This window comes from Pleurodeles waltl, chromosome 1_1 (assembly GCF_031143425.1).
Source record: "Pleurodeles waltl isolate 20211129_DDA chromosome 1_1, aPleWal1.hap1.20221129, whole genome shotgun sequence".
NCBI classification, from domain to species: domain Eukaryota; kingdom Metazoa; phylum Chordata; class Amphibia; order Caudata; family Salamandridae; genus Pleurodeles; species Pleurodeles waltl.
The window spans coordinates 484,014,987-484,030,913 of NC_090436.1; the positions used below are offsets into that span (position 1 = coordinate 484,014,987).

Below are 15,927 nucleotides of genomic sequence, written 5' to 3' on the forward strand. Positions count from 1 at the left end.
TTCTTCAGGAGAGGGCGTATTTTGGTGTGTTTCATGTCCTCGGGGAAGGTGCCCGTGTTGATGGAACAGTTGATTGTGTTACGGAGCTCAGGGGTGATGGATGGGCTGACTCTGATGTATATGTGGTGCGGGCAGGGGTATGAGGGGGCTCCAGAGTGGGCGCTGTTCATGACGTTGACTGTTTCCTCTGTGGTGGGTGTGGACCAGCTGTGGATGGACTGGGTGGGTTCTGGGGGGGATGGGTCGGTCACAGGTTCCGGTGCCAGATTTTCCGGGAGGAAGCTGTCGTAGATGTCCTGGATCTTGTGGTGGAAAAAGGAAGCGAGTTTGTCGCAGAGGTCCTGTGATGGGGAGATACTGGTGGCTTCGGAGGGGGTGGAGCTGTGAACTCGTTGATGAATGAGAAGAGTTCCTTAGAGTTGTGTGCGGAGGAGTTGATGCGCTCCCGGAGTGCGTCCTTCCTTGGTGGGCGCGGTTGCAGCTCTGAATTAGGCAGATTGCCGAGGAGGAGGTATCAACTGCCGCCAGGGCCTGGTGGGTAGCGATGTCTACGATGCCATCTATGAAAGCTGGGCAGGGGTCTGATGGCCTGTACACCAGGGTGCTGCGGATGGAGAAGTTGTGGTTGGAGTGGACGAGGAAGTGAAGGTGTTGCAGGGTGGTGCAGTGTTCTTCTGGGATGGCCTTGACATGTAGTGAGGACTTGTGTACAATGGCGAGTCCTCTGCCCGGGGGGGAGGGCCGGTCCCTCCTCAGGATTCTGTAACCATTGGGAATGACGATGGCGATGGCGATGTCTGGACCCGAGGTGGGGTTGGTCCAGGTCTCGGTAAGGAAGGTGATGTCCAGTCTGGCGGTGTCGATCAAGTCCCAGAGTTCGGTGCCGTGTTTGTGAAGGGAGCGGATGTTCAGGAGGTTGTTGGTATCTTTATGTGCAGAGAGTACCCTCGGTTTGTTGAGGCTGATGCTGAAGTTGTAGTTCCTGCAGGTGAAAGGTCTGTGGGTATCCTTGGGAGAGATGGTGCAGTAGTTGCTGAGACATCCGGTGTTGAGGCGAAGGAGGGTCTTGGAGTTGTAACAGAGGCAGTCCAGGGGGTGGTTTAACAGAGGCCAGGGTTCCTGGCACTGGCCTGGTCCAGGCGTGGACGGGAGTAGGTGGGCTTGCCTTTGGTGCACCAGCAGTGCACCCGCTACCCGCGTCCGCGCTGCTGCTGACATTAAGAAGGGGAGGGTGTGGGGGGAGCGGTCAGCTGGGAGGGCGGGAAAGGTGCTTCACAGGGGACGGGGCAGAGGAAAGAGGGGAGTAAGGAAAAAGGAATAGAGGAAAAACAAGAGAAGATATAGAAAAAGGCAGCAAAAACAAGAGTGAAAGAGCGACAGAGAGAAAGAGATACTTACTTGTGATGCCACTGGACCACCAGGGATGAGGCGCAGGTCGGGTGTTATGGACGGTCGTCGCTGTATCGCCAAAATCCGATCGGTGTTGGAGATGATCATTGGTGATGCTTCACGTTAGCAGTCACTGTGGGCTGTTGGTGCTGGGTGTTGTTGTAGATCAGTCAGGAACACCAGAGTTTCACATTGGCAGTTATCGTGGGTGGAGAATCTCTGCATGAAGGAGACTGTTTGTGGTCACAAAGAGCCTAAACTTCAGAATTTCACCTTGCCTTATTAGGAGGAGCTCAGACTGAGGACAGCCAAGGGTCAAGGATCTGAGGGGCAACTCTTGGGATCAGGAACTTATTCCAGCAGAGGGAAGCAGAGCTCAGGCAGATCCAGTTGCAGCATTTCAGCTGGACAGTTGCAAAGTGGCCTCTGAAGCTTATTCTGTCCCTGTCACTCAGACAGGACATCAGTCAACTGACACTTGAAGTCACTCAGGTTAGCCTCGGATGAAGGTAAGCAAGTCCAGTCTTCCTTCTCAGACACCAGGGCAGTTCTCTGAAGCAGGGCAGTCCTTCTTCTGAGCAGTTCTGGAGGTACAATATTTCTACCTGCTGTCAGCCTTTAAAGTGGGGGGATTCCCCTTGCAAGACATGCCTCTGGTTCTGGAAAGTTCTTCCATTCCCCTGTCAAGGCCTCAAGAATTCTGGGGTGACAACAGACAGGGCAGGCCTGGTGTCAGATTCCTTCTTGCATGTGTGAGGCAGAGGTCTTTGAATTGCAAGTATGGCTGGGTGCAACTCCTCCTAGTCATACTGCCAGGATGGCCCATCCTGTCCACAACTAAGCTGTCAATGTCTGGAAGCAATACACAAACACCAACAGCAGCGCCATTCACAATCATGTGACGCAGAACACTAGCAGAAGACGCAAATGGTTAGGAAAAGAAAATGCCAACTTTCTAAAAGTGTAATTTTCAGAACTGTGACGTAAAATTCAACTGTTCCATTGAAGAGGATTTTAAATTATAATTCATTTAAGTGTAAACAGTACATTTATATCTGCTCCCAAGCCAAAGTTATCACTTATTAAAGGCAATAAGGTAACCCAGTGTGAGTCATGGGGAGAGATAGGCCTTATAGTCTTGGAAAGCAACTTTAGGAGTTTTTCACTGTCAGGATCTAAAATGTAAGTACACTTGTTCTACTTTTTAAATACAGCACACCGCTCTATGGACGACCTTTCGGGGTGACTTATAAGTATTAAAAAGGAAGATTTAGGCCTGGCAAAATGTTTATTTTGCCAGGTCCAAAACTGCAGTTTTTAAAAACCGCACTACAGGCTGCAGTGGCAGGAATGAGACATGTTTTAAAAAGCTACTTCAGTGGGTGGCACAATAAGTGTTGCATGCCCACTTGTAACATTTAATTTAAGGGCCCTGGGTAAACGTAGTACCATATAATAGGTTATAGTGCAGTCAGATTTTGAATTGCAATTCCACTTGTATTGAGTCTGGAGCCAGAGTAGGAAGGGAGGACCTCCGTGTATTTCAAAGGCAAGTATGTGAAGTCTCTACCACTTTTAAGGCACCAATAGGTATAAGTACTGGACCTCAGACCCCATCACTGCAGTACCCTACTGGATCTGTAGACACTCTGCCAGGAAGGACTGCTGTGCTGCTGAAGGACTGCCACTCTGCTGGACTCCTGGATTCCTGACCTGCTGCTTACCTGCTGCCCTCTGCCTGGCTGAGAAGGACTGGACCTGCAAAACGTGAACCCAGAACCCAGAGTGACTCCAAGGGCTAGTTGGCTGGCCTCTTGATCTGAGTCTTAGGGACACAAACGACTTCCAACCCTCCTGCTTCTGTACCTGGACTCTGTCATTTGGGAGTTTACTCTGCCCAGTGGTGCCACCCCAGTCTTGGACCCTTGGAAGGTGTTCTCTCAGTAAAACCAACACATCCTCTGCTGAGTGACACATTCCAAGCAGAACTGATCCACGTCCTCGGCTGAGTGGCGCATCCCCAAGCAGAACTGACACATCGCAGCTGGTGCGTGGACCAATTACAACAGACTTGCATCACTGCTGCATCCTGCATACAGGGTTTGACACATCACCTGTGGAACTGCCACTGCACAATGCTTTTTCCAGTGCAATCATCTTGGATCTACCATCAATGGCAGTCTCAATGACGATGACTAAATTTTGCATTGCACCTTCACCGCTCATCGGAACCAAGGCATTGTCTCAACTGTGCTATATATCCTCAACACAGGACTTCACTTTGCAAGCCCTGTTGACAGGATCCTTAATGTCAACACAACAGGACCTTGTACAGCAGCCTCGCTGCTTCTTGGAACCGCTGCATCACCACTGCTCTGCGATGCATCTTTGATGCAAATTCATGCAATGCTCCACAACCAGGATTTGAGATACTTTGGTTCAGCGGGCCTAACTGGGTCCCTGTAGCCGGCCTGCACTCCATTGCGGTTGGCCTGAACTTTTGACATTGTCCCGGTCAGGCGCAACCAGAGAGCCTCAATGGCACCGCTTGCTGCTTGGCACTTATTTTTATTTAAGACTTTGAAATTCAATATCTCCAGTTGTACTTATTAGATTTTGTCATTTTTGTCTTGTTTTATTTATTGTACTTTATCTTAGGACTTTAGGACTGTGGTTGCTGCTTGACCAGGGTTTACACCCCAGTCAACCATCAACGCAATTTTTAACACCTTGAAAATCTGGCAGTGGTAGTGGTCTACCGAACACACATCCCCATTATATCTAATTCTTAGTGGGCCGGTAGGTCTACACAAGATACATTGTACTTTTTCAGTGGTGCTGAGCGGAATGTATGTTCTACTACCAAAGGGCATAACAATTTGACTGAACCAGTAACACTGTATTAACAAATAAGAGAAAAATACCACAGCATTTGAAGTAAGTCTATAATGTATGTCACAGTATACATGAGTGACAAGCAATGTGGATTCAATTATTTTATTGTTGCGTATGAACATCCATCCTCTGTATGTTCAAAAAATGGAAAGACAGCCCACACATTTAATCCCCTGCAGGGCCTCTCCAGGGCTGCAAAGTATATGGAAACACAATTAATACAACAGTCTAACATGTGAGGACATAGACAGGGAAGAATCAAAAGACCAAATTATCAACAATTCAAACGGTATCTATGATTGAGGATACCTATATCATGTACAGAGACCAAAATTTTAAACAAATCCTAGATACACCTGTGTCCAAAAGGGCATAAACAGTGAAAATCAGCCTAATTGAGGTCAAAGGAAAGCAGTCAAAGATAGTGCTGAAAGAAGTGCTCAAGGTAAGAATTGTAGTAATTGCATGTGTTGTAAAGTTTGTCAGTTTGCCTTGACAGAAAAATGTGTATCTCTTACAATTCTGGCAGTTTATCAACTGCAATACTAAATTTACTGTCTATTTTATCATTTGTAAATGTGGCTCAGTCATTTCAAAGGGGTTTCCTTGCTGCTGCATTAAATGAAGAAGGCTGTTAACATGTTTATTAAAATGTTCTCCTCTCTTTCTCACAAGTTTGTGGTGATGAACAGTTGGTCCATTAATTTTGAATTTCTGAAAGAAATGCAAATTTAAAGGACTTCCCTGTAAACTAGCTCTCATTGAGCAACATATTCACTTTTACATGTCTGACCAACAATTCTCTTGGAGCTTTTCTGTGACCTCTGGACTGTCTGTTCCAGTCTCATATCTGGAGACACAGCATTGAATCTTTCCTCTTTGTCTTTCACCACAAAATGTCTTTGGATTAATTTTCTGTAGAGGTATGGATTTTCCACCTCTTACTTCTTCACTCTTTCCAAATACTAGGACTCATATCCCAGGAGGTTTATGCAATTAAATTTGCAAAACACAGTAATCAGCGACTCCACAGTCTTCACATGCAGCTCCCAATCACCTTCCCGGTCAGCATGTACCACGTTTTTCACTAGAGCTATCATGTGTAAAACATTTCCCAGTACCTGCAAAGTTCTGATTTCTCTTTATATTCTTTGACAAGCTCTAAGAACCTGTTTTTCAGGTTTTCTGATTTTAAACTGAGTATACTGAACATTACCTGGCTTTGCATTATGTCTTTTGAATGAAGTGCACACTGTGCCTTGTTCACTTCTGAGATAAGATATGCAAAACCTAATTTGTCATTCTTGTTCCAGAAAGCATTTCAACACAATGTTTCTATAGACTGAGATATGATGAACATACCTTGTAATGAACAAACATAATGAGTTCCACTCAATACTGTCTGGACGGTTTTGCTTCCAAAGATTTCAGCCTCAATAAGTGCATTGTCTATGCCACATCACAGGGATAACTTCCTGCACACTGCAACACAACTTTTGTCATGTGGAAAATGACCATCATTGGATAAAGATCATCAAATTCTACTGGATTGCTCATAGAAATGTCAGCTACAATAACGACAACACCTTATTTGGTAGGATAAGCTGGTCTTTAAGCTGAACACGCACATTTTGGGCATTTTTTAGAGCTGTGTATACTGTTGCGTAGCTTATGACTGGAGATATTACTGGTAAAAACGCAACCTTCTTCAGTGGGATGGTATTCTGGAAAACCAGAGCATGAATTACAGCCCACAGAGGAACTGGCTTTTCTTCATCCTTCAGTCCTCACCAAACAAGCAATGTGATAATTTCAGTTAAATCAGCGTTGTGGATGGCAGCATCAAGTAGAAGAATATCCACGTCCTCAACCACATTGAAACCTTCTGGTAGACTTGGGAGTGTTGATGTCTTATAGTGATTTTGCACACATTGGCAAGGCAGTTGAGTTATACATTTGCAGCTTTGTTTGTTTATGCCAACAGCTGACACAGCTTGTTTTCCAGCAGCTACTTCATTGAAACAGTCTTGAAAAAGCACCATGGCAGTATCATGTGTGCTGCATGTTCCAGTCAAAGAAGAGCTGTCTTCAAAATCAAAATTATCAAGAGCAGCAACTGTAGATCCTTTCCTGGCAAAGTGACTTGGAAGTGGTGTGCTATCGGATTCACAAGATTTTACAACATGAGCTGCTAACAAGTTCCTGCTCCGTACTATGTCATTATAACTTGTTGATACACCAATCCTATTAATTGAGGTGATTAGCTCTCTACTTTTGCACTTATCATAGATTGCGTGAGCAGTCATCATGTGTAGCCGCTTTTACTTTTTTGCCATGATGTAATTCATAAAACATGATTTGGAAAAGACAGTACATTTGTACAGCATAAGCCTGTTGGTTCATCGGATTGTCTAACACTTATTCGCTTATATCTTCAAAGCCATCATCAATTTTGTCTGCTTCTCTTCCGAACTCAAGAACTTTAGTTTGTAACAGTTTTGCTTTGCTGACAATAAACAATGGTGTAATAAATATCAAGACAACATCAGTCATTCTTGTTAACTCCCATGATTTTCAGAGCTCTAGGGCATCACAAAATCTGTCATTAAGTCCAAAATCAAAATCTTTCAGGACATTTGTTAAAATGGTTCCTGATGATTTTACTGCATCCTATGATTTTATTTTGAAAGCACGAACTTCAGGAGTCAAATCTGCCGAGAACACCATAAGGGGCTCATTCTTTTTGTTAGACTGACAAAAACTAATTCTGTCACTGTACATTCTCACCAGAAAAATCTTAATTGTATTACTATGAATCAATACAGTTCCATCAATGTTGACTATTATTTCTCTGCCCTCACTGGGTGTGAACCCGTAGCCTGCACTCAAGTGTGGCTTTAAAACTTAATTTGCTTTTTCAAAGAGTGCAAACTTAACTGAAAGCTGCCAGTTACGTTGCTGCTCGGAGATCATTCCACATTCACATTTTTTAATGTATGCACGCAGGCAGTTTGGGTAGCCATACATATCCGCTGCAAGTACATTCACCTCGCTGTTTAGATCACCTACTCGCCTTAAAAACTCATCTTGGAAGAAACTAGCTGCAGATAAAACATGTTTGCCCTTTGAGACTCACATACTTTGTACTTTGCTCTTTCATCAATCCCTTTGGCCCTTGTTCTGGCTAAACCATAGACAATACATTGAAGATCCTCTGCTTTCTGATCAGTTGTGGGAGGTGGACAAGGGGTAGCCATTGATCTTCTAAGTGGATGGGTATTGGGTTTAGTTTCTGCTATTTTTTGATGAATATTTTCCAGGTTTTTTTCCATTGTATATGACTGGTAGCACTTGCACTTACAATGAGAAAATATTTGATCCTCTTCACCCATCAGTTTCAATCTTTTATGAACTTCGCCATGCTGTATTTCTGCAGCATCTCAAAATCTCTTCTGTCCAGCCGCAGTTGATGTTAGCTTTTCTTTCCAGATTAGTTTGGCATATGACACATGTCTTTGTTGAATGAGTCCTCAGATTTTGTAGTTAGCAAAACTTTGTCAGGAAGTAAAGATCCTCTGTACCACCAACTTCGTTCATAAATCTGAATCAATGGAATACCTGAAATAAAAACAAATAAAAACAATATTAAAATAAATTACCAATATGGTGGCTAAAGCACATCATTATAGAGCCGCCATTTTGGAAAATGGTGGAAGGGTTGCTCTAAGGAGTTATTTTCTGTCTCTATAAGACTACTTGACCCCCAAAAATTATGTTTTGACATCAAAATGAGGTACATAGGCCATTTCCGCCATCCCTAAAAATTTTGTCCAGAAAAAATTGGCCCGGATTAGCAATGTCTACCCAAGCTAAATTACTTCTCTAATGATACAAAAACACACATCAAAAATTAAAATCTGTGGACAATAATTTTTTATCGGAGGTGTATTAAGGGACCAGGACTAAACACAGAACGTTAACGTTTCATCTGACTGGACAGCCATTTGTACATTCCATTTTTCAATTATAACTTCCTTATTCATTTAGGTATCTCAGAGCTGAGCCTTCTAAAATGGTACATTTTGCAAAGTAATACCAGGCTGATGTGGCACCTTCTTTAATCTTATTCTCTGTTCATGGTAATATCCTTGGAGAACTCCTATTTTGTCCGTGAACACATTTTTAATGATTTTTTTAAATGTTTTTTAGTTCTGAATGCATCACTGTTACCTTTTCATTAATGTCAGGGCTATCAGACACTGAAAGATTGTGTTGTTGGCAAGGACCCAGAAGGCTGGACCAGGGGCTGCAATATAAAATTTCCTCTATGCCTTCTATACTTGAATGTCATAGTAACATCCCAAAATCTATTAAACGATTGATCCTCCATGACATCCATGCAAATGAGTGTGATCTGTTGTGAAACTTTTCTTTCCCTGGTCTCCCGTAAAGTTCTCAGTATAATGGTGTACAAAGATTATGAAAGATTATGAACTCACCTAAAAAGATCAGCTTCTACACCATTAACTGTCACAACAGTGTGGCTTCTCAAATATCTTATGCCCCTTGGAGACCCCACCACATGCAATGTCAACAACAAGAATTAGGTTGTCCTTCTTTTTTGTGTGTTCATCCATTTCTTCAGCCAATAATGCTGTGGCACTACGCCTTCCATACATTTCCCTATAGACGTCTGCAAAGTGTCCCTTACTGATACATTGATCACAAGTCTTGTACAATACTGCAATATCCCTCACCAGACATTTATTCCAGTAGTTATCTTTTCTCTAGATATTCTTTCCTCTGCTTCACCTTTATTGTATGTGTTTACGTCAGATTCGACTTGATTTCTTTGGAATTAATCTCTTTAATGGGCTGTTCTGATTTCACCTGCATTCTTGAAAAGGTAATGGTGTGGTGAAGTAAAGGAATAATGCTGAGCCACAAGTGACCTTGCATTTTCCCTACTCACCCCTAAACCCCTAACCAACCCTTAAATGTGTGCATATATATATATATACATATATATATATATATATATATATATAAATGCATACCCACACACACATTTTTATACTTACCTTAAATAGACTTTCCATGTGTGGTAAAGACTTATGTGTTGTAAAGATTTGCTTGTAATAAATATATGGTAAAGGCACTGCATGCTAATTACCGCACTGTAAAGGCTGTATCCTCTGTGGGGGCCTCTGTGGTGACTTCTCTTCAGAAGAGGAATCACTAGACACGATCAGCACAACAGGTCTTGTATAGCTGCATTACATTGTCAGCAGTAGCAACCCTCCTAGCTGAGTGGAGACTGGTATTTAGGCAAGGCAGTTGCAGCCTACGGCTCTATTTGCCAGCCTTGATGTGTCTTCAGTAATTACAGCCTACCAGGGCAATCAGGTTTAACCTCTGTGGCTCTTCTCTGGCATTAGTTGCTGGATGGCATAATGGCACTTGCATGTGGCTGTAAGAAATTGAGTTACTGGTTGATGGGGGTGAACCCTTACTCAAGCAGCACCCAAACACCTTGTCAGGGTGAGGCACAAGCAAACCCCAAATTAGCCTGGGTGCAGCCCCTTGGTAGCTTGGCACAGAGTAGTCAGGCTTAACTTAGAGGCAATGTGGGAAGTATTTATGTAGTTCTCAAAATAGTAGTAAAGTGAAAACAGAACACAAGAAAACCACACCAATTTAGAAAGATAGATCAAACTTTAATAAATAAAGACCAAAACAACAAAAATCCAATCAGTAAAACTGGAGATATCCAACTTTAAAGATTTAAATCAAAATAGTACCAAAAAGGTGAAATCAGCTCTCGCGACTATCTGGTTGTGTGAGATCGGAAGAAAGTCACAAGTTCAGGCTGACCGCGATAGATCTGGTTGGATTTAGTGACCTGGTTAGTTACGCTGAAAAGTTACTTTCTCACTCCAGAGCAAATAGTCCAGTTTGTGGTGGAGGGGGCCGCAAGGAGCAGGGTATCGTTGCGGACAGTTGTCAATGTAGCGCGGAGCATGCCTGACGTCATAGATAATAACTGCTGTAGCACAAAGATCCTGCTGTCGTTGCAGACAGTTGGGCTGGCACTTTGCAATGGCACTCCCCGTGAATGGTCGATGCTGTGGCACGAAGGGTCAGGTTAACAGAACTTCGGTTTCACGGACAGTATTAGCAACAGGGTTTTTGCCCCAATGGGCGCGTTCATGGTCACGAAGAGCCCAAAACCTTTAATGTTGCTCCACTGAGGCCACACCAAGGGTCCAGGACCTGAGTGGCAGCACTTAGGGGTCAGGAGCTTTCTCCAACTGGATCTGGGTGCCCGTTCAGTTGGTTGGGAGCCTGTTATGTTCCTGTGGCTCTGAACAAGAGACTAGCCCTTTGAGTCACTCTGGGAGCCCTGGTTCAAGATGCAGGTCCAGTGCCTCTGACTCAGGTAGGAGAGCAACAATCCAGCAAGGCAGCAGATCTTTCAGCAGCACTGCAGTCATTCTTCCTGGCGAAACCCCCACAGATCCAGAAGTGTACAGAAGAGTTGGTGCCTGAGGTCCTAAATTGATATCAGTGCCTCATTTAAAGTGGGGGAAGTTTATAAAGCTTTCCCTGTAAAGGATACAGGTTTCCTGCCTCCACTGCCCTGGCTTAGCACTAACAACAGGGGGGATGCAGCCATCTGCATGGAGGCAAGGCAAAGTCTATACAAGTGTAAGTAAGGCTGTGACCAGCTCTGTCCTCCCATCCTGCCTATGATAGCCCATCCAGGTACCCCTAATGTCTCTACTGTGTGTGGCTGTCTAGGAGGAATACACAAAGCTCAAATGCTAACTTCGCCCAGTCATGTGACCCAGTAAAAGACAGCAGATACGAAATGGCTAAGGCAGAAAAATGCCAACTTTTCAAAAGTGATATTTTCAAAATTGTAACCAAAAATCTGACTTCAGTATAAGAGAAGATTTTTCATCACAATGCTAAAGACACCAAACATAAACTGGTTACCTGTTTCCATTTGCAAGTCACAGCTTAATAAATGTAATAAAGTAACTCCAATGTCATACTATTGGAGAAGCAGGGCTTGCAGTAGTGAAAAACGAACTGAAGAGTTGTTCCTCACCAGGACAAGTAAAACTTAAAAATACATGTCTTACCTTGTAAATTCACTACATTCTGTCCTCTGGTGTCAAGCCATGGGTCACAGCACGACCTGCGGCTCACTTCACTGCCTCCTTGGTGTCCTGTGTTATATGGCAAGATGCACTAAACACTTATCAGCACCCTCAGGAGTCCTGCACGGGCCCAAAGAGGGCCATTCTTCACCTTGCTTGTTAGGTGGGATAGAGGTATTCCTCTTCTCGGGTGCCATATTCTTGCTCCCTGTAGTGTCCTCTTCCCAGAATTCCCGAGGAAGGATTTTTACTTAACCAACCCATCACAGATGCACTATAATGTATTTCTGCCAGCATTTCCCAATCCATCATGGCTGCCTCACTCTTCCTCAGTGTTACTTCCTATTTTTCGGTATTTAAGAAGCAGAACAGCCTTTCTTCTTTGCGTTGCAAACTCCTTGCTCCTGCTGGAGTGTCTTTGCTCCTGCTGGTGTATCCTCGCTCCTGCCGGAGTCTCATCGCTCCTGCTGATGTATCATCGCTCCTGCTGGTATCTCCTTACTCCTGCTGGTGGTTCTTGCTGCTCTTGCTCTCCTTTTGAACCCTTCCATTCTCCTGGTTCTGGCATTTCCACTAGCCTCATCTGTGCCTACTGAGCCTTACTGTAGTCCTGGTCTTCTACCATCAGTACAAGTGCTCATTAGCCTCCCGGGAGTCTCCGATCACCATCAGCATTTTTTTCCTTTCACGACCTTCCCTCTAGGGGGCTCCTTCTGAAGGGCACCATCTGCTTAGACGTTCCATTTCAGTGACATCATGACTACCAGAAGGGGTTGCCCCTACCTTTATCAGACAAAGGCAGTCAAAACCTGGAGTCGCACATTTTCTTACTGCTCCAAGGCTGCAAGCAGAAGTCCGTCCGTTGAGGAACCTCAAGTCTGGTCTGTTCAGGGTTCACTTTAGAGGTGACATGTGTGTTAAAAAGGAAGGTCTATTTTGCTACTTTGAAATGGCAGTGTAAAACTGCACACACAGGCTGTAATGGCAGGCCTGAGACATGTTTAAAGGGCTGCTTAAGTGTGTGGCACAATAAGTGCTACAGGCCCACTTTTAGCATTTCATTTTCAGGCCCTGGACACAAGTAGTGCCACTTTACTAGGGCTTACAAGTAAATTAAATATGCTGATTGGGTATAAGTCAATTGCTTCATGTTATAAGGAGAGAGCACAAGAACTTTAGCACTAGTTAGCAATGGTAAACAGTACACAGTCCCAAAGCCAACAAAATAAATCAGCAAAAAAAGAAATGTGGTGATTAAAGGCAAAAGGTTTGGGGGTTGCCCTGCAGGGAGGGCCAGGTCTAACATGACCTCCCTCCAGCCTAAAGCCAGGGGAGACAAATCAATACCTTGATAGACGTCCTTGCTTAGGTAATAGAACATGGACAATGGCCCTCAGCTGCAGAAGCACTTGTCAGTCATACGACTTTCTGAACTCAAATGGCTCCCTCGGTCTACACTCTCCAGAGCCATTGGACTGACCCATGGGGAACCCTTTTCCTTCACCGTGGACCCCATCTGTGCAGCACCTAACCTTAACTTGCTCACAAATGCATCCCAGTAGGCAGACAGTACCACCATGGCCAACAAAGTGATGTGACCCATTCCGCCCCTTGGATCAGACATCTGTCCCCAAAACAAGAAAAACTCTGCTCATAAGGACAGCAACCAAGAGAGGACACTGACAGCCTCACTAGACAGACCTCGGGCATCCAGGTACCTCTGAGGTTCCACAGAGTGGCGACAACAGCCCTGGGTGTTAGGCACCCTACCTCCACTGCCCCTCTCACCAGTTCAGAGGTGATATCCTAAGGTTGGCCACTCAGCCCAAGATCTGTACCTTGAGGCTAAACAGGGGTCAGGGGTGAGTCCTCTCTCACCCTGCCCCTCCATATGGGCTCCTGTATCTTCTGCTTGGGAGAGGTACCCCCAGAAAACTGAATTGTCAGGGCGCCTTGCGTGGCTGTCCCTCCCAGCTCTCCTACACTGGGGGCAACTCATTCCTCAGAATGCAGTATATGGACATCTGGTATGTAATTATGACCCACCTCTGGGTCAACTCTCCACTCTAGAGATACCAGGGCCATAGGGTGGAAAAAGTCCTGCCCATGGCCTGAGTGACCCTACACACCTGACTGGTGTACTGCTCTGGAGAAACTAGCCTTTCTACTATCATGGTCTGGCTAGCTCCTGTGTCCCTCAGAGCAGTAACAGGGATTGACCTTGTAGAAGTGATGACTCTCACCCTCAGGGATCACAAGCTCTCCCTCTGAATCCATCCCACATCTTAGGGAGATTAAAGCACGGTCTATGACCTGTCCCTGGGACTACTTACTCCTAAGACTATACTGGCCACACCGGTAGAGTTCCCACCAGTAGTTGGTTTCTTAGGACAGGCAGAGTCCCCCTGCTTATGTCCTAGTTGGGAGCTCTCAAAGCAAAGGAGTTGGAAATGGGGCGCCCGAGGCCACCACCAACCAGAACCATCCTCTCCTTTCAGAGAAGGGGCTTGGGACCCTTTCCACCGCCTTACCTTGGGACTTGTATAAAACAGAAACTTCACATGTGATATTTTACAATGTTTTCCTTTATTTTGTTATCTGGTAGAAAAACAGCCCAACCATCCAAGACACACTCCTTAAACACCGCTCCTCGTAGGCGCTCCCTCTCTGACTGACTCTCACACCATTTAGCCAGCCACAAACACTAGACCTTCCAAATATAGAATAGAATACTACATACCCCCCTCTCTACAACACACACAAAAAAAACCATAAAGAGTTAAACATAGTCTCTCAAGTAAGCATGGCTCTGCAATTTCCTGTTAGCCCTCCTCGGATAGCTCCTTTCTTTCACCTCCTCCGAGTGACTTTTAACTTTGGACGAACCATCCTGCACAGCTCCACCCTTATACACAACAGCCCTATTAAGATTCCACACACGATGATCATTGGTTTTGACAGCACTCGTGGGTTTAGACAACTTGTTTACACAAGTTGGCAATCCAGGACGTTTGATCAAAACCAAGTCACCAACATTCACTTTAGTTACACTGACCGCATGACCACAATCAAAATATAGTTTGTTGATCCTCATCTTGAAAAGTTCTCTCTCTCTCTCCTCTGATTGTTTCCAACATGACATTCATCTGTGTTCAAAAATATATTTACCTAATACGGTTCAAGAATAGGGTTAGGGCATCTTCCACAAAACAATACAAAAGGTGACAAACCGGTGGTCGTCTGAGGAATAAACCGGTACACCCCAACTCTCTTGATAACTTAATCTTACCAGTTCTTGTTGTCATTTTTAGCCAAGGCTACAGTCTCCTTCAATACTCGGTTAAATCTTTCTATCATACCATTTGTCTCTGGATGATACAACGCAAATTTTTTGTGTTTGACCCCACACAGCTGAAGAAAATCCTCCATTCCTCTGGAAATAAGCTGAACTCCATTGTCGGTAAGCAATGTTTCTCTCAGAAAAGGATCCTTCAGAAAACCTACGACATTTTGTGTCTCGATACCTCTAGAAAAATAAATTTCAGGCCAACGAGAAAATATATCAATAATCACAATGATATATGATTCTTGACCATTACTATGTAACGGCCCACAAGATGTCCAGAGCAATATCTCTCCATGGTTTCTCTAGACAAGCTCTCAACAACATAGGTTGAACTCGCGGTTTCATGCTCTTTTCACTCACGGCACATTGAATACATTCCCTTACCAGACGTTCAATTTGGATATCCATCCCAGGCCACCAATAACTAGATCGCAATCTCTCCTTGGTTTTAAAAATGCCTAAGTGACCACTATGAGCCATGTCCACTAACTCCTTTCTTAGTTTATCAGGAGATATCAACCTGGTGCCACGTAACAGCAAACCATCCCTGGTTGCCAACTGGTCCTTGACAAACCAAAACTCCTTACACAGGTCTCCACCCTGATGTTTGCACTTCCAACCACCGTTGATAAGTCCTATCACTCTCTGCAGAGTAGAATCTTCTTCCAATTCTTGGCGCCATCTGTCTTCTGAAATCACATCATGGTTAATTTCACAAACAAAATCCATATTGTCATCACAAATATCATCATCCATTTGTTCAGTTCCATTCTGAGAAACTAACCTGGATAAAGTATCTGCAATTACATTCTCAACCCCGGGAATGTACTTTACTTCAAAATTAAATTCCTGGAGATCAACCACCCACTCGGATATCCTGGATGAAATTGAGTCAATCCCTTTCCTTTTGAAAACCTCACAAAACGGCTTATGATCAGTTCTTACAGTGAAAGTAGTGCCCCATAACAGTGTTTTCAACTCCTTGATGGCCCAATAAACTGCAAGTGCCTCTCTTTCAATTACAGAATTTGTCCTCTGACAAGACTCCTTGATAAAAACATAATGGTGTTCTGTGGACCACACCCACCTTGCTGTAAAACCACCTCAAGACCTTTGAGTCTGGCATCAGTA

At 44.3% G+C, this 15,927-nt stretch overlaps 1 long non-coding RNA gene across 1 annotated transcript in view; it reads right to left on the reverse strand.

Moving 5' to 3' along the window:
- Window positions 1-4,372: 4,372 nt before the first annotated feature.
- The window catches only part of LOC138285216 (uncharacterized), a 56,037-nt gene continuing 44,482 nt past the window's right edge, over window positions 4,373-15,927 (reverse strand). Inside the window, exon 2 of the long non-coding RNA XR_011201542.1 lies at window positions 4,373-7,902. This is a non-coding gene — a long non-coding RNA (uncharacterized lncRNA). The remainder of the gene's footprint in view (window positions 7,903-15,927) is intronic.